The sequence below is a fragment of the Centropristis striata genome, chromosome 12 (genome assembly GCF_030273125.1).
Source record: "Centropristis striata isolate RG_2023a ecotype Rhode Island chromosome 12, C.striata_1.0, whole genome shotgun sequence".
NCBI classification, from domain to species: Eukaryota; Metazoa; Chordata; class Actinopteri; order Perciformes; family Serranidae; genus Centropristis; species Centropristis striata.
The window spans coordinates 37,437,859-37,464,463 of NC_081528.1; the positions used below are offsets into that span (position 1 = coordinate 37,437,859).

The window sequence follows — 26,605 nt, forward strand, 5'->3', positions numbered from 1 at the left end:
ATTGGCGTCATTTATGTGTCTATTTTGTTTCTGTTTTAGTTATTTTGTGTCTTTTTTTGGTCATTTTGTGTCATTTTTTGTCATTTTTATGTCTTCTGTGGATTTTTTTTTTGGTTATTCTGTCTTCTCATTTTGTGTCTTTTTTGGTCATTTTGTGTCTTTTTCAAGACATTCAAAGATTTGGAATGCTTAAATATCATCTTTGCCATTTTTTCATGTGCTAATGTGCCCCTCTGATTAAACACTGGCCCCTCCTTGGCCCCCACAGTTAAACTGGTCTAGAACCGCCACTGCTCATAAGAGTTTAGTTTAAGAGCTAGCCATTTTCTGTTGTCTTGATAATAAGTAAGATCATTATCAAGAAAAACATGAACCAACTGAACTCCAACGTATGAAAGGCTTGCTTTCCTCATGAACTTGCAGCTATTTTTTCTCATGAGTGCCTGATCGTTACTGAACAGGTTCAGTTCTAAAGAGAGAAGAGAAGGCCACAAAAGGTTTTCATTATTTTATTTTTATTTTTACCTATAGCCATATCCGGTTAGTGGGCAGTCTTTACTGTTGAGCCCTGTTGCCTTGGCCGAAATCTGAACTTTCCAAGCGTCCTTCTAGTTTATCATTTCATATTTTTCTTTAGTAACAGTACTTGGTTATGGTTAAGGAAATATCATTGTCTTAGAATCCAAAAAACACAACAAATAGCAGTCCCTCTGAATAAATGCCTTGAAATTTTGAGTTCACCCAACTTTTCTTTTTTGCAGTGTACGACACAGACAGTGACACCATGACATTTGACCAATCAGTATGATAATAATATAATAATATTAACTTTATTGACCTGGACCTCCAATGTAAAAATAAGTGGCAAATCATCGCAGATTTAAGAGATTTAAAGTGGCAAATCTGCACAAAAAAAGTCACAGATTTACGAGAAAAAGTTGGGGAAATCAACTTTTTTCTCACAGATTCATCACTTTAAATCTCATAAATCTGCACATTTTTTTCTCATAGATTTGCCGCTTTAATCTCGTAAACTTTTTTCTCAAAATATTACCCCCATCCCCCAGGTCCTTATGTTTTTTTTTTTTACACATTCTGGCAGTATGTAATATCCTCCAATATTCTCTAGGGTTGAAATTTGGAATTTGCAAGTATTTCAATGTCCTATTAAGGGTTAATGACCTCCAGCACTGGTTTGATTGAGAGGGTCATTTAATTATATCAAATCACTATTATATCAGTTTATCATTTCATATTTTTCTTTAGTAACAGTACTTGGTTATGGTTAAGGAAATATCATCGTCTTAGGATCCAAAAACACAAAAAAACAGCAGTCCCTGTGAATAAATGCAGGCAGTAATGTCATTACTCTCAAAATGTATGGAGCAAATCAAATCAAAGACATAGTGTGTAAACATTATTTCTAGGTAATGAGTTGTGAGTCAGTGATGCACACAATGTACATATTAAGCCCAAATTTCCTCCAGATTGGCTGTTAACTAAGTTTTAGGAGCATCACATCGCCTGATTAATTACCCGAACCAGCCACAATCTGCCTGCTGGACTCTCAGATGGATCTCTGGCATTTCTGGAGAACTGGGGATGTGTTTGTTTTCCATGCTCCAGTTCCCCATATGGCAGCTTGTTTTAATATTATTATAGTAATGTACATGGCTGCTGTGCTGCTGACTGATATGAAGAAAACTGACATATGTTTGCATCTTCTCAGCTCTCTGTGCTTCTCCTCTTTCTCCTTGAACAAACTGGAACAAACTTCTTGGTAACACTTTCTATGAAGACTACATCTATAGTGCATTATGAGCACATTCATAGTGAATTATAATGCTCATTATAATCAATCATAATGCATTATGACTGCATTCATAAACACATATAAAGCTTCATGATGCACTATATCAACAGTTATAAATATAGCTTATAATGACTTATAAATCCAAGTGTCTTATGAGTGCTCTTGACTGGTTATAAACTATCTAAACTACTCATAGGATGCCATAAGTATAAATAAATGATCAATGTATGTTTTAAGTAAAGTGAGGTTCATATAGACGCATCTATAATGCAGTATAGCTAACAATGAAACATCATGATTAGCTATGCTGCATTATAGATGCGTCTATATGAACCTCACTTTACTTAAAGCATACATTGATCATTTATTTATACTTATGGCATCCTATGAGTCCTTATAACAACTGATTGTTGAGGTGTGTGTATAGAGGGGTATGAGTAGTTGTAATGTATTATAAGCCTCATCAGTCAGCCTGTAGTTTATAACCAGTCAAGAGCACTCATAAGACACTTGGATTTATAAGTCATTATAAGCTATATTTATAACTGTTGATATAGTGCATCATGAAGCTTTATATGTGTTTATGAGTGCAGTCATAATGCATTATGATTGATTATAATGAGCATTATAATTCACTATGAATGCGCTCATAATGCACTATAGATGTAGTCTTCATAGAAAGTGTTACCAACTTCTTAAACTGTGCCGTAAGATTACTGGTGCTACCCTAATGCTCCCGATACACCAGAAGACTTAGAAAAGATTTGGAAAGACTCCTGGAAGACTATCAGCTCACATCTAAAGACAAGAGTTGAGAGTTATTAGTCCCAGCCTAGTCTCACACTGAGATTCTACAAAGACTGTCAATCTTGCAGGGTCACTATTTACAAGACTACAACTAGATTAAAAAAAAAAAACAACAACAAAAAGAAGAAGAGAAGACGCCACAAAATGTGGCAAAATTCTGTTTTTCTGACGTGAAAAGTTGACTATTTTACAGTAAAAATAGATAGAGTTCTGCTAACTCTTATTTCTTTGTTGTCAAATTTGGTCATTAGCGAAAGCTAGCGGCTAACTGATGCTAGCGGCTAACTGACGCTAGCGGCTAACTGATGCTAGCGGCTAACTGATGATCACAACAAGGGACAATAGTTCTGCTAACTCTTATTTCTTTGTTGTGAAATGCGGGAAAGCGGTAAAATTTGGTCATTAGCGAAAGCTAGCGGCTAACTGATGCTAGCGGCTAACTGACGCTAGCGGCTAACTGATGCTAGCGGCTAACTGATGATCACAACAAGGGACAATAGTTCTGATAACTCTTATTTCTTTGTTGTGAAATGCGGGAAAGCGGTAAAATTTGGTCATTAGCGAAAGCTAGTGGCTAACTGATGCTAGCGGCTAACTGATGCTAGCGGCTTACTGATGCTAGCGGCTAATTGATGCTAGCGGCAAACTGATGCTAGCGGCGCTGCTTGTTACAGCTACAAGATTAGCCATTAGCTCACAAAGCTGAAAAGGGTTTCTGTTTTTATCACATGTAAAGTTGACTATTTTACAGTAAAAATAGATATCAGGAAGAATAAAGGAAATGAAAATTTAGAAATGAATTCATGATATACATTATGTCCTATGTGTTTAATTGAATAGTTATATTTATCAGCTCTTTCAACTTTCATTTAGTTAATCACACATTCATCATCAATTATTTATTACTTATTTATGTATAAATTTATTTATACATTTTATCTTGGTCTCCTTACTGTTCTCTTTACTAAGAAACAGACCCCCAAAATCCCGCTTGTGGCCATAAATCTATGACATCACTATATTTTATTGAGGACTGAGCTTACTAACATTATTGTGATGTTCCTTTTTCCTGTGGAAGTGGTTTTACTGGTTTTACTGGCCGATCTGGAACCGGGGACCTTTCCCTCGCTCATCTATTGGTTGGTGATTGTGTTACGTCACTGAGACTTGAGATCATATCAAACACGTTTGATATGATCATAAACCCAAGACTAGGAAAAGACTGATATGAAACAGATTATACCTTAAACGTAACCATGGAGATGACGGAGCGCTGTGACTCCAGTAAGACTCCTAGATTTATTTTAAGACTTTCAGTTTTTATTCTGGGACTGGGGAAATCGTTTGCTGTAAGCCCAGCATTAATGACCTTCAGCACTGTTTTTTTATTTATTTTTTATTCATTTTTTCCTTTCAACAATTACAGTGTCAGGGCACATCATACATACATGGTCATACACTCATTCTTATATCAATGTCCTTATTGTTCAGTGACAATGGTGGCGTCCTCTTCTCATCTTCTGTAATCAGTCCATTTTTCACATTTATCCTCAAATTGTGACTCTTGTAGTCTCAATTTATGAGTGATTTTCTCCATTACAAGAATCTCTTCTACAGTGCACATCCACTGCTCCTCGGTCGGAGGATCTACCTTCTACCACATTCTGGTAATTGATTTTTTACTGGCTGACAGCAGTACTTTAACAAGATACTCGTCCTCTTTTTGTATTATATTCCCCAAATAGAGTATCTTACATGTTTTTGGTATCTCATATCCTATTATTTTTTGTAACCCCCTCCATATTTTATCCCAATATCCTTCTAACTTTTGGCAGGACCAGAATATATGTGTGTGGTCCGCATCTATGTGGCCACATGCTCTCCACCATGGCTGCTGAATAGATACCATCCCTTTCCTAATCTTTGGAGTTATAAAAAATCGGGCCACATTCTTCCAGTTGAATTCTCTCCAGATCCTCGAGCTAGTGGATGTGCACTCCTTCAGCACTGGTTTGATTGTGAGGGTCATTTGAAAGGAACAGACTGTTGTTTCTGATGCCTCCATCAAAAGGTTTAGTCCCCCCGAAGGTAACATTAACAGTTACAGATCCTCCTTTGTTCCATCTGCAAACTATAACTCCGAATGTCGTGTTATTGTGTCTTCCTATTCTATGATTTATGGAGACAGATTAGGAGATATGGTCTTGTGTTCTGTATGTTTTGTATGTATTTGTGTTGGACGACTGTAAAGCAAACTGACCCTCTGTGACATGAAGCTTGAATCTTGTACTTTGTAAAATTGCACAAAGTAACTCATATAAAGACAGTCATCTTCTTCTTCGAAAAACAAAACAACAACTTTAAAATTGCCAGTAAACAAAACTGAAGTAATATTCTGTGTTTATTTCCAGTCGTATGTTTTGACTTTGCAGAAAGGATCATTAAAATGTGCAGCGAGAGATAACACAACATACAAATTAATTAAGAGCTTAATGGGAACATCTGAGACATTTTTCCATACCAACTCCTCCTTTTACCCACTGTTCCTTTTCAGTCAGGGTTCAGCCGTTAACATCTATTAATAATCCTGTTGTATCTGAAGGCGGAGGTTATGATTCATACTAGTTAGTGAGAACTAACAGAGTTACAGCAGGAACACGGTTTATGACTGAAAGTATTGTTGCTGACACTAATCTGTGTTGGTAACATTGTGTTTTTTGGCCATTTAACCCTCTTTGGTAGGCATTGTGATACCAGTAAGGAAACTGGTCTTGTTTGTCTTAAAACAGACAAAATAAACGTCATTTGAAGAAATTTTATAATTTAAAAAAAAAACATTTTTGGACGTTTTTGGGGGTTTGTTGCTCGTAGGCATTGTACCAAAACTGTCCACAATAATTGAAAAAGTGTTGTTTTTTTAACATAATTTGATCATTATGTATTTAATAAACATGTGTAAAAGATTCAGTAGCTTCAACAGGGTACAATACAAAACATTTTAAATTTAAAAACTTCATAAAAGGACCTTTTTTAACCTGTTTCTTGTCTGAATGTTGCCTGGAGGCAACATTGAACCATTGACATGAAATGTCTTGAACAGTCTAAGTTCAGTTGCATTTTAACAAGTTTCCATTATTTAATTAGCAAATAAATTGCATGAAACTATCAAAAGATTAAGGTTTACTCAACTATCAGTAGGAGTATATTTTTTTCCAGATGGAAAAGGGCCAGGAAATTACATTTTGAGAGCTTATTGTGGCGCAAATAGCAAAGCTGTTTCCTTTGGAAAAGTCTGCAAAATAGGGTTTCAATATGGCCTCCTGGAGGTCATGTGACAAATTAAAGCATTGCTATTGGTTCCCTAGACTCTTCCCTCTTCTTTTAAAGTATCGCATCACTCAAAAAGATGCATTGTAGATATTTTATGGGCCAAAAATGGGCAACACCGTACCATAGAGGGTTAATCTATCTTGTAAGATCTGTGGACGTCATTTCAGCACCATGAATGGTTCAAAAAGCTTTAAATGCGGGATCCGTATTAGATGTTACAACGTTGTCTTTATTTTTGATTTTCATCAACCTCTACAATATTATCCATGGTTATCTCTAGAAACTGTTTGGGTTTTGGTTTGTAGTCTGAGTAGAATTGACCATTAAGCAAGTTTTTCTGATATTCTAGTGGTGTATCCAAGTTTTAAATTGTGGTATTATGACAACTTTTTCTGAGATTGTATCTAAACAATAAATCTAGATCATCTAGATATTTGCAAATCATACAAATAAATTATTTAAATGATGAAAGGGAAGACTTAACTCTTCCTCAAGGGACCAACTAGTTTGTTTGGAGGGAATACGAATACTTTATTTTTGGATAGGGACAGTGCACATTAATGAACATCGATAAACATCTTTGTAAATATGTCGGATTATAGCAAGGCTGCTAATTTGCATCCGTAGTCCCTAAAAATTTAAAAATAAATACAAATATAAAAGACAGCAAGTACATAGGTAAGATACAAATAGAGGAGACAACACACACAACGAACCTGGTCTCACAGGAATCCGTGAAATAGCCACGGATTCGCTTAACTCAAAATCCGTGGAATAGCCACGGAATCACTCAAATTTCCGTGAAACTGACACGGATTTGGCTACAATGCAAGTTAATGGCAGTCATATCCCGTGGCTACTCCATGGATATTTGTTCCTATTGGTTTGTTCCAAGTCACGTGACTTTCAAGGTCCCGGCGGTCAGAACAAAAAACATGGCGGACAGTTCTCTCATTTTTTGTGAAAAAATCAATATTTTGACTTAGTTTCTGCATAAAAATGGATTTTGATCACATTTCTCGCGAGAAATATATGTTTTATTTTCTAAATATTCACTCAGTGAATGTACATAATCACTTTGTATGTTGGAATAGCCACGGGATATGACTGGCATTAACTTGCATTGTAGCCAAATCCGTGTCAGTTTCACGGAAATTTGAGTGATTCCGTGGCTATTCCACGGATTTTGAGTTAAGCAAATCCGTGGCTATTTCACGGATTCCTGTGAGACCATGTTGCACACAACACATAGCAGACCCAGACAGGATATAACAGCAATAAAAAGTAATGTTCAAGTCCAGTTCGTGGTCACACTTTTGATGTGATTTGAGCACATATATGGCCATATATGAACAGTCTTACCACTGTTATAAGTGTGACTCTGGTGACATTCATCTCATCCGTCCATCAACGTCTTTTCTCTGCCGCTCTGATTCCAGTCAGAGCTCCAGTCAGCCACTCAGAGATGGAGAGGTCAACCATTAAAACAATAACAGCGACCTTGATTCTGATGGTTTTAAAGCTTAGAGCATGTGACCACAGCGACTCACCTCATGACTCTTTCTGCTGCTCGTGGTGCATTCAGGTGTTTTTTGGCTGACTGATGATAATGGACGGCTGCTCTCTGATTGGCCGGCTGGAGGTTAAACCATGTTGTTTTTCTTCTTCGTCTTGTAGAAGCGTCTGCGTTGTTGAGTTCCTCCATCATGTTTGATGACACGTGACAGAGCGTGACATGCCTGTCTCTGCTGATGAACACTGGTGTGTGACCATGTGTGCTGCTGATGCCTTCAGGGACCATAAAGTGCCACTCACTTTCTATGTCCAACCTTGGCATGTCAATGTAGCGTGCAGAAGAAATGGACACCTTCTGGCAGCTGCTTTATAATCACATTTGTGATTTAAAGTGAACACTGCCAATTAGTGGTCCTATGCTTTTATAAAAATAGAAAAATAACCTAGAAATGATGAGTCACAGGGCTGGGCATGGCTGCAGTGGGAGTTCTGGGTGAAGTGGCATGACTGGGATTTAAAGGATGTCTCTCTTGTATCTCTGGTTTGAAGGGGAGTGATTTTGGGGAGAGCAGAGCAATTTCTTTTAGGAATTATTGTAAGCTACCAGGGGGAAAAATGACCCGATCCAAGCCTAACCCTGAACTGAAATCACTGATTTAGTCTTCCCTTTGCAATTAAATTGATCTCAACTCACTTCTTTCACTTATTCTAATGCCTGAATATTTCAAATTGTAATAATAATAATAATAATAATATCATAATATGCTTCATTTGAATCGCAACCTGGTCTCACAGGAATCCGTGAAATAGCCACGGATTCGCTTAACTAAAAATCCTCACTGGCTATTCCATGGATATTTGTTCCTATTGGTTTGTTCCAAGTCACGTGACTTTCAAGGTCCCGGCGGTCAGAACAAAAAACATGGCGGACAGTTCTCTCATTTTTAGTGAAAAATCAATATTTTGACTTAGTTTCTGCATAAAAATTGATTTTGATCACATTTCTAGCGAGAAATATATGTTTTATTTTCTAAATCTTCACTCAGTGAATGTACATAATCACTTTGTATGTTGGAATAGCCACGGGATATGACTGGCATTAACTTGCATTGTAGCCAAATCCGTGTCAGTTTCACGGAAATTTGAGTGATTCCGTGGCTATTCCACGGATTCCTGTGAGACCATAGTTTTTGAATCTATAGGAAGAAGGAAGTTACTACTGTCATTGTGGTAATCTGTGCTGTGGTGTCTTATACTGCACAAAAGGAAAAGTTGGGTGAACTCAAAATTTCAAGGCAACAAACTTCAATAAAATTTGAAGTAGGACAACTAAACTAAATATTTTAAGTTTTGTTTTTGAGTTTGCTCAACTCTGAATTCCTCTGGCAGGATTGTAACACCGCTATGAAATGTCAGCTAATGTTGCGACCACAATTTTGAGTTAGCATTGATACGCTAATGGCTACTCTTGTAGCTGTAACAAGCAGCGTCGCTAGCATCAGTTAGCCGCTAGCATCAGCTAGCCGCTAGTTTTCGCTAATGACCGAATTTCACCGCTTTCCCCTCATTTCCCAACAAAGAAATAAGAGTTATCAGAACTATTGTCCCTTGTTGTGAACCCCAACTTAAAGATATAAGTAACAACAACTCACCAACTTGTTTTTGAGCAGACAACTGGCTTCCTTTGTTGTGCTAACTTACATTATTGCCCTAAATGTCAATAATTTATATTTCCAAGTTTTACCAACTTAAATCACTGTTTTAGGCCAAAAAATATAAGTTGGCTTTTTTGCAGTGTAACTGCTTTAAGGAAAAACAAAAGCATGGGTTGTCTGAGGACACAGAGCTGTAGCAGCCCAAACCCCTGACCACCCCGACTCCCAGATGGATCTGCAAACTTTCCACTGCTGCCATTAGACTCAGCTTGCTGTGTCTCTGGGTGCATGCCCTGGCTGAGTTAGAGTTGCTGCAGCGGCTGTGTCCCAGGCTGTGGTGGAGGGACGGAGGGCTGAGCAAAGCTTGCTAATGTTTGTGTCATTTATGGTCTGATAAACAGAGAGAGAGCAGAATGAGGCAAGCAGCGGCTGAGAGAATCAATAAACTGCATGCAGCTCCACACTGAAATAAGTTTAGCAAAAAAAATGAAATCATTAGTTGCAGTCAATGTTGATATTGTGGCAGCCACAACATATAAGATTTTATTTATTTTTATTTTTTATTATTTATTTATATATTTATTTATTTTTTATTTGTATACATGCATATTTTATTTTGTGTTTCAGTACATTTTACATTTTATTTTATTTATTTTTATCCCATTTTTAATGGCAGCCACAACATATAAGATTTTATTTATTTCTTTTTATTTTTTATTTTATTTTTATTTTTATTTTTATTTTTATTTTTATTTTTACTTTATTTATTTTATTTTTTATTTGTATACATGCATATTTTATTTTGTGCAGGCAGTACATTTTACATTTTATTTTATTTATTTTTATCCCATTTTTAATGGCAGCCACAACATATACGATTTTATTTTTATTTTTATTTATTTTATTTTTATTTTTTTTCAATGAAATGAAAAGTCCATTCCCAATGAATTGTGTATTTATTTACTGAAGGCTTTAAGTCTCCACATCAAACTTTAGCAATTTGCAGAGCAGATTTAAGGTGAGCTCAGAGAAACTTTCCCTCCTTTAGCAGATAAATGTGAAAACAAACGCTGCACATGCATCACTCTGCAAAGTGAAGCTCAAACATCCAAGTGGATTAAAAAGAAGAAAAACACACTTTTCACTGCAGACAAACAAGTCAACAAGTCAGGTTAAGATAAGCTGTGAGAATGAAAGAGTAAATCGATAAAGTGAGTTAAAAGTTCCATTCATTTTAATTCTACATCAAAAGTAAAGTGATTCCTTTGTGAGGTCAGAGTGAGATGATGAATGCGTCAGCATCAAAAGAGAAAGATGGAGATGGATGATTGGTTCTTGTCAGATAACATCTTCTGAGCCTGCTAGTCAACTCTAGAGCATGGCTGCTCTGACAGACTCACAATACTGCAATTAAATATAAAAGTTGGACATAAAAGTTTAGAGAGAAGATCAAGTTTTCTTTACAAAACACCAACTATAATGCACTGGAATCCTACTCCTTAATACATACTCCTTCTTTAGACACTTTATTTTTATTTTTACATTACATTTTATTGTATTTTATTCTATTTTTATATTTTATTGCTTTTATATATATATATATATATATTTTGTCTATCTATCTATCTATCTATCTATCTATCTATCTATCTATCTATCTATCTATCTATCTATCTATCTATCTATCTATCTATCTATCTATCTATCTATCTATCTATCTATCTATCTTTCTTTCTTTCTTTCTTTCTTTCTTTCTTTCTTAATGCACATTTGCAACATATAAAATTCTTTATTGAGCATGATAGTGTTTTGAAAGTAAAAAAAAAGATTCAAAATCACATTTTATGTTAGACTAAAGGACTAAAAAAAGAAACAAAATGACCAAAAAAAGACACAAAATGACAAAAAAGACACCAAAAGACACAAAATGACTAAAAAAGACACAAAATGACTTACAAAGACATGAAAATAATTCAAAAATGGACTAAATAGCCCAAGACTCCATAGAGTTAAGTTGTTAACCCATTTCTTGTTCCCTGAAAAAGGCCTACTTGTATAATTCTGAAATGTACATTATCTTTCAGTTTTGGTTAAGCTTACCTTTTTTTATTTACCTCTGGCAGTTCACCACTTACCTTTGTACCCTTTCAAGCTGTTCATTTGACTTGAACTGCTTGAATTTCAATAAAGAACTGGAAAAATTGGGGTGTTCTAAAACTTTTGACCGGTAGTGTATATTTTCCAGACGAAAAAGGCCGACGAAATTAAGTTTTGAGTGATTTTTTGTGGCGCAAAATGGCAAAGCTGTTTCCTTTGGAAAAGTCTGCAAAATAGGGTTTGAATATGGCCTCCTGGAGGTCATGTGACAGATTAAAGCATTGCTATTGGTTCCCTATACTCTTCCCTCTTTTTTAAAGTATTGCATCACTCAAAAACATGCATTGTAGAAATTTGACAGGCCAAAAATGCGTATGTTGCCTTAGGGCAACACCGTACCATAGAGCAGTAGTTCTCAACCTTTTTGAGTCGCGACCCCCAATTTAACATGCATGTTGTCCGTGACCCCCACTCACTGAACACAATCTCACATGCACAGTTCAGATCACCCAAAAAAGAAACAAAATGACCACAAACAGACACAAAATGACAAAAAAAAAGACACAAAATGACTAAAAAAAAGACACAAAATGGCCAAAAAAAGACACAAATTGACCAAAAAAGACACAAAATGACCAAAAAAAGACACAAAATGACTAAAAAAAGACACAAATTGACCAAAAAAAGACACAAAATGACAAAAAAAAGACACAAAGTGATCAAAAAAAGACACAAAATGATAAAAAAGACACAAAATAACAAAAAAAGACACAAATTGACCACAAAATGATAAAAAAGACAGAAAATAACAAAAAAAGACACAAATTGACCACAAAATGATAAAAAAAAGACATAAAATGACTATAAAAAGACACAAAATGACTAAAAAAAGACACAAATTGACCACAAAATGATAAAAAAAAGACACAAAATGACTATAAAAAGACACAAAATGACTAAAAAAAGACAAAATGACAAAAAAAAAGACACAAATTGACCAAAAATGCTGTGGCATGGTTCTCCTGTTTCTCTGTTTCTATTCCAGTTTCACACCGATACATTTAGACAGCTGCTAACTATCAACTAGTGAGCCAATTTGTCATCTTTTGAATTATCAAGTACGCTGAAGTTTCGAAAACATTCGCAGCTTTTTTTGATGTTTGTTGCAACAGATATTTACACTTTTGAAGGCGGCCTACACCTCCAGCTGTCCCCGTCACCAGATCTCACTCTCAATCAGCTGTTACCGTGACAATAGAATCAGAGATGTTTGGATAAAGCTGTTGACATTTTCTAACACAGTGTTTTCTTGGCTTCTTTTAATTTGATGATTTCTGAGCTGCAATTTGGTGCTAAAGCAGCACAGTTAGATAATTAAGGTTAACACACAATAAACGCCTCTGAATGCTTCTTTTCTTCTTTGGAAAATGTTTGTCCAAATTATGAAAAAGACTCATAATAACAACTTTTTGCCCACATATTTTTATTTTTATTGTAGCATGTGTAAGTGGTGATTTTATAGATGTAAAGGTATTACAGGTGGGAATCACCAAAGGCCCCATGATACTTATGAGAATTTATCCAGATATTTGAGTCACAAAACTATATTATTGCAATTTTAAACATTTTGCGATGGTGAGTATTGCAATACAATACATTGCTTTTAAACTGTTAACTGTTGTGTCCACAAAATTATATTAAAATGTCAAATAACACAAAATTCTCAGTCTATTCATCTCACTGATAGATTCCTGAGATCTTCTAGTTTCATATGATACCAATATCTCCAGTATATTTCTAAAAGTGAGCCAAGTATGGCCTCCGAAAACAAACAAACAAACCAAAAAAACGGCTAAAATACTGGCGGCCATAAATCAATATGATATTGCCATGCAAAATATCGCAATACTATCCCGTGTCGATTTTCCCCCACCTCTAAAAGGTATGCCATGTAAAAAAAACAAAACAAAAAACAAAAACAAAAACTAAACAATTTATGTATATATACATACACTACTGGTCAAAAGTTTTAGAACACACCAACTTTTCCAGAATTTAATTGAAAATGATGCAGTTTAATGTCTCAGTGTACTCTGAAATGAATGCACATTTGCAACATTTAAAATTCTTTATTGAGCATGATAGTGTTTTGAAAGTAAAAAAAGATTCAAAATCACATTTTATGTTGGACTAAAGGACTAAAAAAAGACACAAAATGACAAAAAAAGACACCAAAAGACACAAAATGACTAAAAAAAGACACAAAATGACCAAAAAAAGAAACAAAATGACTTAAGACATGAAAAGAATTAAAAAATGGACAAAATAGCCCAAGACTCCATAGAGTTAAGTTGTTAACCCATTTCTTGTTCCCTGAAAAAGGCCTACTTGTATAATTCTGAAATGTACATTATTTTCCAGTTTTGGTTAAGCTTACCTTTTTTTATTTACCTCTGGCAGTTCACCACTTACCTTTGGACCCTTTCAAGCTGTTCATTTGACTTGAACTGCTTGAATTTCAATAAAAAACTGGAAAAATTGGGGTGTTCTAAAACTTTTGACCGGTAGTGTATATATATATAAATGATCCCTTCAATCAACGCCTTTGACCCTCTTGAAACCCCCTGCCTTTATTCTTTTTTTTTGGCTGTGTTCAGGGCATTTTTGGGAAACAAAGCTACAAAAATTTTAGACTTCTCGCTGAATGCAAATGCAAATATTCCAAGGCAACATGCCAAGCAGACAGAGGCCATCAAACATGTGAAACTCTTTGTTTTCGCTTTCAAAGAGCTTTTTGGAGGGGCTACGTTTAAATGCTACATTTGCAAATAGTGAGAGACATTTCCTGCTTTGGACCCTTTATAAGATGTTTGGACTGATGAAATGTCTCTAGACTAAAACCTCTGCAGGGTAAGAGGGTTTTTGTTGCCTTTACAATAACACAGTTTCTGTCTCTTTTATCTGTCTCGCTGTAATCTCTTTTGCTACATAAAGAAACTTTGCACCGAGGCTTTCTTTGTGAAATCTCATTGGTTGCAGGAGGTGACCAGATAATGAGTTAATTGGTCTTGTGAAAGGGCTACAATTTATTTTATTGGTAAATGGATCGTGGAGGAGCCATTAGGTTGGAGACAGATCCATTACATGGCAACACCCTCTGAAGTGATGGAGGTGTCTGTAAAATTCTTTCTTTTACATATTTTATGTGACGGGGGAGAGATGTGACTGCTCATTGAACCCCACCCATGTGTATGAACACATTTCGTTAGCCTCATAGCATAATTGCCTAAGTCATATTTTGGCCAAATTGTGATATCTGCCTAACTTTACTCTCCTACCACTGCTGCATCTTTCTGCCTCATTGCCTATGTTCTCAGCCTATCAGAACACTTGTTAGAGTCCAAAATCACTTCCTGCCTTAGTCATCTCTTTGACATTGTGTGGCATTTTTGCCACTCCATACAAACATGGCCGACCGCATGACAAAGAGGTAATAAGTCTTCTCTTTGATTCATCTGGTAAGCTACTTCATGTTTCTTCAACTTTCTAGACAATAAATGTACTTTCAGTCAATCAAAGGGATTAGGAGAAGTGTGTTTTTACTTTTAATCACATTTCTGCAACAAGGAATGATGAAGTGATGTAAACACTAGCAAAACACTTTTTATTGTAAGTGTAAAGAGATTTGTTTTGACTAGAAATAAGACATTTTGACAAGATATAAGATCAGTATTCTTGGTTAGATTTTGAGTTTTTGCAGTGAACCTGTTCATATTTTCGGAATGGCGTTCAGTGAGCAGAAGTACTCTGTGTTCGTTCCAAAAAAAGACCAGTGTGATGTATGTATCGTTTTTTTCTTGTTTTCTGAAACGCTCAAATATGACTTAGGCAAATATGCTAAGGCAAATAGCTGAGGCTAACGATATGTAGGAGGTGTAGCTGTTGCCAGCCCCTCTGTGGGGCTCCAGTGGACTCTTATGTTGTGCTGAATCAATATCTTCGGCAGGATCCCATTTCTCTTATCTGTTTTTGTCTTTCCCTGCGAGCTCCTGGGAGCTGGGCTACCCGGAGACAGACACCACATCTGTGGTGAACGGATCAAATAGACACTCAGTCTGTAGTGTTGCCATGTTTCCTTGTAAAGTTGCACCGTGAAACATAATGAACACCAAAGTCAAAGTAACTTCTCCCAAGGTCTTGCACATGCTTTCCACATCAATCAGCATTGTTACCTTCAAGTTTGACATTAAAAGATGGGGAATACTCCAGCTGATTCCACTTCTCCAAGGTATCTTACCTTTCCCACTGACAACTGATAAAAGATGATTTATATTGCTCTCACCTTTGATGAAGCAATATCACACCGAATTGATTGAGGCTTTTCACAGGGAATTTGCAGGCTTTGACTATGCAGAGTCTGACTTTGTGGATATCCAAACTCTAATGAGAATGCTTTGTTTGGCTTTATGTTTGTGCTCACAGCTGAAGTCGATATGCCCTTGTACCTAAATGACAGAAATAGTTGTTGTTTGCCAATGGCGGTCTTGCATGGTCTCATTTTGAAACAGCTCATGTGGTTACATTTGCACAACTAAATGACTTGGTCATGTTTAAGCACAAAAATGTTTTTCATGATGTGAATTAATTATGTCTTGTAACATAAAACAGGGTTGTCACGATTCCCCAGATTGTAATTCACAATCATTTTAGGGTCACCATAACTTTTTTTCAGCACTGATGGCTATGCTGTTTGTTGTAAGACTATTGAGTCTTGAGTTGTAAAGAGCTCCATGGTGATATAACCATCACATGTATTTGGATTAGTAGTTTAATGTCTCAGTGTACTCTGAAATTAATGCACATTTGCAACATTTAAAGTTCTTTATTGAGCATGATAGTGTTTTGAAAGTAAAAAAAAGATTCAAAATCACATTTTATGTTGAACTAAAGGACTAAAAAAAGACACAAAATGACCAAAAAAAGACACAAAATGACCAAAAAAAGACACAAAATGACTTACAAAGACATGAAAAGAATTCAAAAATGGACAAAATAGCCCAAGACTCCATAGAGTTAAGTTGTTAACCCATTTCTTGTTCCCTGAAAAAGGCCTACTTGTATAATTCTGAAATGTACATTATTTTCCAGTTTTGGTTAAGCTTACCTTTTTTTATTTACCTCTGGCAGTTCACCACTTACCTTTGGACCCTTTCAAGCTGTTCATTTGACTTGAACTGCTTGAATTTCAATAAAAAACTGGAAAAATCGGGGTGTTCTAAAACTTTTGACCGGTAGTGTATGTAATCAAAGTAATCACAGTTTCTAAACCAACATCAACACACAAGCATAATCATTGTATAAAAATCATATTGCCTGATTAATATATAAATGCATAGAGAGAGAGATAGTACAAAGGCTGACCTTTGACAGACAGCAGGGAGTCAGAAAAAGCAGAATAATGAAATTATTTTAACAATAAGCAGCTGAAGATTTAACTATGTCCCAACTGTAAACCCCTCAATATGTTATATATGTTATAGATCCTGAGTGTGATGGGAATGTGCTTCACTTTTCTGTCTCTTAGAGGAGATACTCTGTATTTCACTAAGCTGAATTGCTGTTTGCTGACGCAGAGTCTTGAACCTTGTTCCTCCATCTGTAGGACAGTGTTTCAGCGCCCTGCTGACAGGGTTAGAGTTACAAGAAACACAAGAGTGAATCACTGCACAAAAACGAAAATTGCTGGTTCTACAGAAGTTTAATTGAACATGTCTGAACTTTTGTTTTCGAGCTGCCTTAACTTGTCAGCTCAGTCTGTTCTTTCAGTTTGTCTGCAGGAGAAATAAGAGAGAGAAGGTTTCCAAAGACTGCAGGAGCATATCAGCAGCCACTGAACCGAAAATGTGCATACACATTCATAACACGTTTTTCACCTTGAAGGAGAACTTCTTGCTGTTTTTGTACTGTGGTAGCTAAGCTGGCTGCAGCATTTATGTGTCTAATTTTTTTCCGTTGTTGGCTGAAATTAGCTGTTTATTTTTATGCTCATGCTTTATTGCTATGCATGCTATTGCATTACCTATGGTGTGTGTTTTCAGTTGATGAAGACCAGACTGAGGGTGATGATGATGTGTTGGGATAATTTAATAGACATGTATGTTAACTTGTCCATAGCTTTAACCCAGAAGAACCCAGACCCAGTAATCCTTAACCCATTTAGGCCTAAAACGCCTGCAAAAAATGCCTGCAAAACCTTTGGGCAATTTTAAAATAACCCCCTAAAACCTGAAGTTTTTTTTGTAATTGTATGTCTTTTTTTGGTAATTCTGTGTCTTTTTTTGGGGTAATTTTGTGTCTTTTTTGGTAATTTTGTGTCTTTTTTTGGTAATTCTGTGTCTTTTTTGGTAATTCTGTGTCTTTTTTGGCTAATTTTTGTCTTTTTTTTTGGTAATTCTGTGTCTTTTTTTGGTAATTTTGTGTCTTTTTTTGTAATTTTGTGTCTTTTTGGTAATTCTGTGTCTTTTTTTGAGGTAATTTGTGTCTTTTTTGGTAATTTTGTGTCTTTTTTGGTAATTCTGTGTCTTTTTTGGTAATTCTGTGTCTTTTTTGGCTAATTCTGTGTCTTTTTTGGTAATTTTGTGTCTTTTTGGTAATTCTGTGTCTTTTTTGGCTAATTCTGTGTCTTTTTTTTGGTAATTCTGTGTCTTTTTGGTAATTCTGTGTCTTTTTTTTGTAATTCTGTGTCTTTTTTGGCTAATTCTGTGTCTTTTTTTGGTAATTTTGTGTCTTTTTTTGGTAATTCTGTGTCTTTTTTTGATAATTCTGTGTCTTTTTTGATAATTTTGTGTCTTTTTTTTGGTAATTTTGTGTCTTTTTTTAGGTCATTTTGTGTCTTTTTTGGTAATTTTTTTGTCTTTTTTGGTAATTCTGTGTCATTTTTTTCCGTTGTTGGCTGAAATTAGCTGCGTGTTGTCATTTGTGTTTACTTTATTTTTATGCTCATGCTTTATTGCTATGCATGCTATTGCATTACCTATGGTGTGTGTTTTCAGTTGATGAAGACCAGACTGAGGGTGATGATGATGTGTTAGGATAATTTAATAGACATGTATGTTAATTTGTTCATAGCTTTAACCCAGAAGAACCAAGACCCAGTAATCCTTAACCCATTTAGGCCTAAAACGCCTGCAAAAAACGCCTGCAAAAAACGCCTGCAAAACCTTTGGGCAATTTTAAAATAACCCCCTAAAACCTGAAGTTTTTTTTGTAATTGTATGTCTTTTTTTGGTAATTCTGTGTCTTTTTTGGGGGGTAATTTTGTGTCTTTTTTGATAATCTTGTGTCTTTTTTGGTAATTCTGTGTCTTTTTTTGTAATTCTGTGTCTTTTTTGGCTAATTCTATGTCTTTTTGTGGGTAATTTTGTGTCTTTTTTGGTAATTTTGTGTCTTTTTTGGTGATTTTGTGTCTTTTTTGGTAATTCTGTGTCTTTTTTGGCTAATTCTGTGTCTTTTTTTGGTAATTTTGTGTCTTTTTTTTGTAATTTTGTGTCTTTTTGGTAATTCTGCGTCTTTTTTGGTAATTCTGTGTCTTTTTTTTGTAATTCTGTCTTTTTTGGCTAATTCTGTGTCTTTTTTTAGGTCATTTTGTGTCTTTTTTGATAATTCTGTGTCTTTTTTGGCTAATTCTGTGTCTTTTTTTGGTAATTTTGTGTCTTTTTTTGGTAATTCTGTGTCTTTTTTGATAATTCTGTGTCTTTTTTGGCTAATTCTGTGTCTTTTTTGATAATTCTGTGTCTTTTTTGACAATTTTGTGTCTTTTTTTTGGTAATTTTGTGTCTTTTTTGATAATTTTGTGTCTTTTTTTTAGGTCATTTTGTGTCTTTTTTGGTAATTCTGTGTCATTTTTTTCCGTTGTTGGCTGAAATTAGCTGCGTGTTGTCATTTGTGTTTACTTTATTTTTATGCTCATGCTTTATTGCTATGCATCACTCAGCAAACACTGCAGGCAAGATGTCCTAATGCCAAGCATATGTGCAAAGAATGAAGTGATGGATAGCTGCTTGAAATTCAGACAATTAGTGTGGTGACACTCGCTCATAAAAACACTTTATGGGTGTTTCTGCTGCTGCAGAGAGGATTGAGAGGCAACAACTGCAAGTGTGAAAGAGGATTTTGAGCGTTCTGTGGACTCTGTGGATTAAGTGGACTGATTTTATTAGTCTTTCTCCGTGAGCTGCTTCACAGTGTTATTTATTTAACCTGAAAGGCTACAGTTCTGTGTTAAAGAACTATTAGTATTGTTCACACATTCTATCAAATGTGCCACAAATCTCATATACAGTGCACAGTGTTAAGACAATTACTTATTTTTAGTTTTAACTCTGCAGCTTTTAGATTTGAAATGAAACAGAAACTGAAGTTAAAGTGACAATACTTGGCTTTGATTCAGAGTCGATGACATTTGGGCTGGGTCTTGTTTCTCAATACCTTTAACGTTTATAACCAGTCATAAATATAATGTTTATGTATCTGTTGTTTTTTGTATGTTGTTTGTCTTGCTATTGGGTCTAGAGCCTGTAATAAAGTTTATATAATATAATGAATCTTTGAGCTGAAGTGAACCGACATCACTCAGCAAATGTACTCAGAAGGCTGCTTTGTTAAACAAGTAACTTTTTTTAAAGAACAGTTAACATTTGAATAAATTATATAGCTAAATTACAACAAGTTCTCCAATCTAAACAACAGAATAGGTCGCCCATTCAGCACATATGAACGTATCACGACTAGCATTTCACGGCTAGCATTACAGCGGCGCGAGCTAAAGATAGCACCCACAACATTATACATACATGTACCATTCGCGGTTGTAAAGAAGGCTGCAGGTTCTGTGGATTTATGTTATAAAACCACTGATCGAGGTCTAGGGCAGTAAACTTCCTGGTAAGACATTATAATAGACAGTTTAAACAGTAAATATAAGTACGTAAATGCCGGAAGTGAAGTACTTATGAGTGACATGGGTACCTTAAGTCAGTAGTTCTCAACCTTTTTGAGTCGCGACCCCCAATTTAATATACATGTTGTCCACTGAACAGAACCTCACACGCACAGTTCAGATCACCCAAAAAAGAAACAAAATGACCAAAAAAGACACAAAATGACCAAAAAAAAAAGACACAAAATGACCAAAAAAACACACAAAATGACCAAAAAAAAGACACAAAATGACCAAAACAAGACATAAAATGACCAAAGAAAGACACAAATTGACCAAAAAAGACACAAAATGACCAAAAAAGAGACACAAAATGACCAAAAAAGACAGAAATCTGCTATTTTGATTTATCACTGCAAGATGGCGGCGGACGCATTGTAGCAGACTGAAAAATCTGTAAATATATCTCATATTCTCCTGTACACATGACCTATATTGACGTTTTTTGAGGTGAGAACATGCTGCTAAATCAACATCGGTACTGTAGCTGTATCAGTCAATTGCTGATCATTTAAATAAAGAATAAACACAAATTACAAAACAGTTGCAGACATAATTTCTGTAAAAAAGTTTGGTAACACTTTACAATAACCATCTAAGTGATGTTTATAGATGGTTTATAAACCATTTATTATTAACGATTTACAAAATTCTATACATATTTAATCTTTAAATGTTTTCAAGCAATTTCTTAAAGGCATAAGAATCATTTACATACTTAATATGGTGTTAAAAATGTTATAATGTGTGTAAAGCTATTAATAAACTAATAATTATGTTTGTTTATGGTAAAGTAATCTATTCGGCATTTATAAATTATAGTTCAACATCATTACATTTTCTATTCACCATTCTAAATGGCCTTTATACGGTTTATAAATGATGATTAAACATTAATAAACCATCTCTTTACCATCTATAAATGATGGTTATTGTAAAGTGTTACCAAAAGTTTTCATATCGGACAACATAATGATACTAATAGATACTGATTTGTCCTTGATTGCTCAAAATCGGCTAATAATATTAGTTAACCCATTAATTGGTCTGGTTATATTCTACAGCAAACAACACCTGCATTCGATCCTTTTAGGGCCAAAATCTAGAATAAAACAGCTACTTTTGCTATTTTTTGGACGATACCCAGCCCTAGTTGGAGTGCACATCTTCAGTTTTTGGGTAGAAATGGTAATTGCATCACTGTCTACTCAAATATTTATTGGGCAGGTGTGTTTGCTTTTTGCTTTGTGCAAAAAGAACTTAGCAAAAAGGTCTAGAGTTGATTTCAGGTGTGACATTTACTGTTTTAGTCTCTAGACATAAAGAATAAAGGGAATGTCAAAGCAAGAATAAATCCTGCATGGATAAAACATTAGATGTCTAAAAGTCAACCGTTTGGTAAATAGTTGGGACAGAGAAGAAAACCCACTTTACACCTGTCAGAAGAATCAAGTTAACTCTTCAGGCTCAAAGACGCCATAACCTTCACCAGTTTGCGATAAAAAAAAAAGTATTCTGTCTCTTGTGACTGTAGTTTTACAGGCAGAGGAGACAAAGATCAAGCTGAACCAGAGTGATGGAAACACAAAGAGAACTGATCCAAGTCAGTCAACCAGCTGATCTGTCAGATATGGTGGAGACACATTTAGCTATCGGTCTGTTTTACCTTTGGTGTGTGTTTCCAGTTGCTGAAGACCAGACTGAGGGCATGATGATGTGTTGGGATAATTTAATAGACATGTATGTTCACTTATCCATAGCTTTAACCCAGAAGAACCCAGACCCAGTAATCCTGAACCCATTCAGGCCTAAAATGCCTGCAAAAAATGCCTTCAAAACCTTTGGGCGATTTTAAAATAACCCCCTAAAACCTGAAGTTTTTTTGTAATTGTATGTCTTTTTTTTTGTAATTCTGTGTCTTTTTTTAATATTGTGTGTTTTTTGATAATTTTGTGTCTTTTTTGGTAATTTTGTGTCTTTTTTGGTAATTTTGTGTCTTTTTTGGTAATTTTGTGTATTTTTGGTAATTTTGCGTCTTTTTTTAATATTGTGTCTTCTTTGGGTAATTCTGTGTCTTTTTAAAATAATTTGTGTCTTTTTTTGGTAATTTTGTGTCCTTTTTGGTCAGTTTCTGTCTTTTTTTGGTGATGAGTCATCAGTTAGCCGCTAGCATCAGTTAGCCGCTAGCTTTCGCTAATGACCGCATTTCCCAACAAAGAAATAAGAGTTATCAGAACTATTGTCCCTTGTTGTGAACCCCAACTTAAAGATATAAGTAACAACAACTCACCAACTTGTTTTTGAGCAGACAACTGGCTTCCTTTGTTGTGCTAACTTACATTATTGCCATAAATGTCAATAATTTATATTTCCAAGTTTTACCAACTTAAATCACTGTTTTAGGCCAAAAAATACAAGTTGGCTTTTTTGCAGTGTGGGTTTAAACTTAGCCTCGTAACAAAAACTAAGCAATTTCAAAGTAGCTACTTTTTTACATTTCTGTTTCCAGTCACAGACACATTTTGGAGAAGTCACTTCTTGTAAAAGTCACATGACCACCACACCAGGATGTTGAGTATGTGTCGCTTCGGGATTTAATGAGTTAATGTGAAGCATAAAGCTGAATAAGGGAGATTATAGAACATTTAAAGTGTTTGTTACACGGGTGTCACCATAGGTTCATATGGGTTAATTTTGTATATTTAGAACTGGTCATATAGTCGCTGCACTCTGTATTTAATATGAAACTAAACATTCTAATATTGAAGTTGAATGTAAGCACTAAAACATCGTAGCCATTCTTTCAGTTCAGATCCAAAGCACCAGAGTATCGAGCCAACACAACAACAGAAATTACCTCTCCACTAATATATTCTGACTGTGCACTACTTTCCATTATGTTGACCATTTTCCAAGCCACAGTGTTTTACATTGATGGATGAAGTTCTTATGCAAACATTAGTTTCTGTTCCACGTCAAAATAACATTTCAGACTTGAGACTGCCTCAGATGTGTAATTCATCACAGTCAAAGAAACATTATTGGTAGGTGGTAATGCAGTTCAAAACATTCATATTATTATGTCTGAGTTGTTGTGTGGGAGCGCTCCATGATTTAAATCAGCTGTCAAAGACCATTAAATATATGGCCCGTGCTGAAAAATCTTACCTGGAAAATGAAAATGTAAAAGCATGAATAATGTGGCAATATGTAGGGTATTCTTACATTAAAGACATTTACTCAACTACTGTAATAAAGTTTGAGGTACTTGCCTTATGATCTGTTTATAACAACAACATTATTATTGAACAGGCAACCCAACAATATGATATAAAATGTTAGAATGTTTCTCCACTCTATAATACAGTGGCGGTTCTATTATTATGACAGATGATTAATATTTAATTGATCAATTTATAACGATGAACGACGGAACAATTCGTACCTATTTTTTGTTCAAACAATATCTCATTGTGCACAAAAGGAACCCAGAATGTGTTCACTGTATAATAGTTTAATTGTGCAATAAAAGCATCATTCTCACTATACTGCACCTTCAAAATAAAAAAAAAGGAGTTGTGCACAAAAATGAGAAATGTCATTGAAGTGCAAAAATAAATTATTGTTGGTAAGTCTCATTGTTTCAGTTAGTGTATTTGTATCTTCCAAATATACTTAAATTACATTTTTAAATGAGCTAAAATAAAGGTTTTGAATGCTCAAATATCATCTTTGCCATTTTTTATTGGGACGGGCCATCATTTAACATGTATCTTCACCTTATCTTTGAGTTTGATGACACTATCAGGTATATTTCGCGTTTGGAGGAAAGAGAATAAATCGACTTCTGCTGCCATTCTTTGAGCAGTTTAAGCACAGGAAGCACAACTACCCTTAATTATGCCAGTAGTTCTCAACCTTTTTGAGTCGCAACCCCCAATTTAACATGCATGTTGTCCGCGACCCCCACTCACTGAACACAATCTCACACGCACAGTTCAGATCACCCAAAAAAGAAACAAAATGACCAAAAAAGACACAAATTGACCACAAAATGATCAAAAAAGCCATAAAATGACCAAAAAAGACACAAAATGACCCAAAAAAGACACAAAATGACCAAAAAAGGAAACAAAATGACCAAAAAATAATCAAAGAAGACACAAATTGACCACAAAATGATGAAGACTAAAACACATTAACACATGAACACTTTAACACAGTGGAGACAGAGCTGACTTCCAAAATGATTTGGCGACCCCCAGAAATCATCTCGTGACCCCAATTGGGGTCCCGACCCCAAGGTTGAGAATAGCTGAATTACGCTACCTTTGATTTCTCGTGCTCAAGAGAAAAGTATCTCGTGCTCATGGGAAACCAACGTTTTTTTTTATTTTCACCATGTCCCTTTACGGGCTCCGTAGATATTCAATGTTCATACTAACAAACATTATTACATATTACAACATTTTTTGTGGAGCCAATTTCCACAATCAGTATTTTTACCTTGTGTTTTAAGTACATTTTGCTGCCGGTGATAATCTTGAAGATTTTATTTTAAATACATGTCTGCTAACTCATATACGCTCACAGCTGTTCACAATCTAATGGAAGGTCTTATTCTAACAACGCTTTCACAGAAATTATAATATTTATCTTGAGAAGTGATTTTACATTCCTGATGTCAGCTAACTCGTTGAATTCAAGCACACTGAGTACAATAATGGCTCTTTCATTCACCCGTTCTCATGTTTGATTAAACAGTTGAATGGTTCTGATGAAACAGGCTCTATTTCTTTCACAAGGAAACCCTCGCTGAAAGGCATCCTTGTAGAAATAATTGAAAATTTCGACATTAATGATGAAACATGTTCATTGCTCTATCAGATCTACATCTCAGGACACCTGGAACCATGACAGATATCATGACAAAATATGTGTCAAATGTGTTCACAGAGGGTAAAACTGCTTAGTTTATTCTCTGAATATTGTCAATGTTCAGCTTTGAATGTTGCATCTAGAAGTCTGGACATATTTGGGGCATTTTTAATAGGATTTTTAAATTATCCCACAGTGGCCATAGGTCCTGCAACACCCAATTAAAATCTGTTCTATTTGGAGAGTCACACATTGGGTCAGGTTCAGCTGTCAGAAGTTAAGAGGCTGCCCATTTCCCTTCTCCAGACATTTATCTAATATTTGCTTTAAAAAAAAAATCCTAAAACAATATTGAAAAGAGCAAATCCATACTGTAATGGTCAGATGCCTAATAAGCCTCAGAATCTCAGTCTTACACCTAAACTGTGCCACTACAGCTAGTTAGGTTTGGCAAGATTATAAGGCAAACAGATGTCTGGAAGGAAATGAGGATTTATTTATGGAATATGTGTCAACAAAGGCCTTTCCTCAGTTTGCAAATCTGCTCTATCTCCACTCCAGTTGGCCCAGAACTCTTCAGACAGACTTTTAACAAGAAAAAACAATTTAAAAATCGGATTTACTTGTTAACTTTTTGTTTGTTTTACAATTAGTTGCTTTCACATATGAAGTCTGGTGGACTCGGTGCAATTCAGTAGTGAAGTTGCAACTTTGTTGCATTTTCATTGGGTTTGCTTCCACATTGTGCACTAAGTATTGTATGCAAACATGTTTTATTTTGCATTGATCAGCTGTGGGATTGAATCCATTCTGTCGCTAAATAAGTTGAAGACTTTGTTGTTTTTTGTGTAGCCACAAAAACTGTGTCATGTGATCATCTTCCTATATTTCTATCAGGCCTTTACGTTGTCATTAGACCACGTCTGTCCATGAGACATTTTTCAAGCCTGCTTGTACCTTGCCTACACTGCAAAAAAGCCAACTTGTATTTTTTGGCCTAAAACAGTGAATTAAGTTGGTTTAACTTGGAAATATAAATTATTGCCCTATTATTTAGGGCAATAATGTAAGTTAGCACAACAAAGGAAGCCAGTTGTCTGCTCAAAAACAAGTTGGTGAGTTGTTGTTACTTATATCTTTAAGTTGGGGTTCACAACAAGGGACAATAGTTCTGATAACTCTTATTTCTTTGTTGTGAAATGCGGGAAAGCGGTGAAATTCATTAGCGAAAGCTAGCGGCTAACTGATGCTAGCGGCTAACTGATGCTAGCGGCGCTGCTTGTTACAGCTACAAGAGTAGCCATTAGCATATCAAAGCTAACTCAAAATTGTGGTCGCAACATTAGCTGACATTTCATAGCGTTTAGAAGTTAGAAGTAAGGATTAAGAGTTATTACAATGTAAAATTATAAGTTAGTACAACTTACAGTTGAGTTGACAAAAATCTGAATTCAGAGTTGGGCAAACTCAAAAACGAAACTTTAATAAAAATATTTAGTTTAATTGTCCAAC

At 35.2% G+C, this 26,605-nt stretch overlaps 1 protein-coding gene across 1 annotated transcript in view; it reads left to right on the top strand.

Annotated features, from left to right (window-relative positions):
- Positions 1-26,605, top strand: part of LOC131981619 (ecto-NOX disulfide-thiol exchanger 2-like) — a 331,480-nt gene that overhangs the window by 147,841 nt on the left and 157,034 nt on the right. The window lies entirely within an intron of this gene.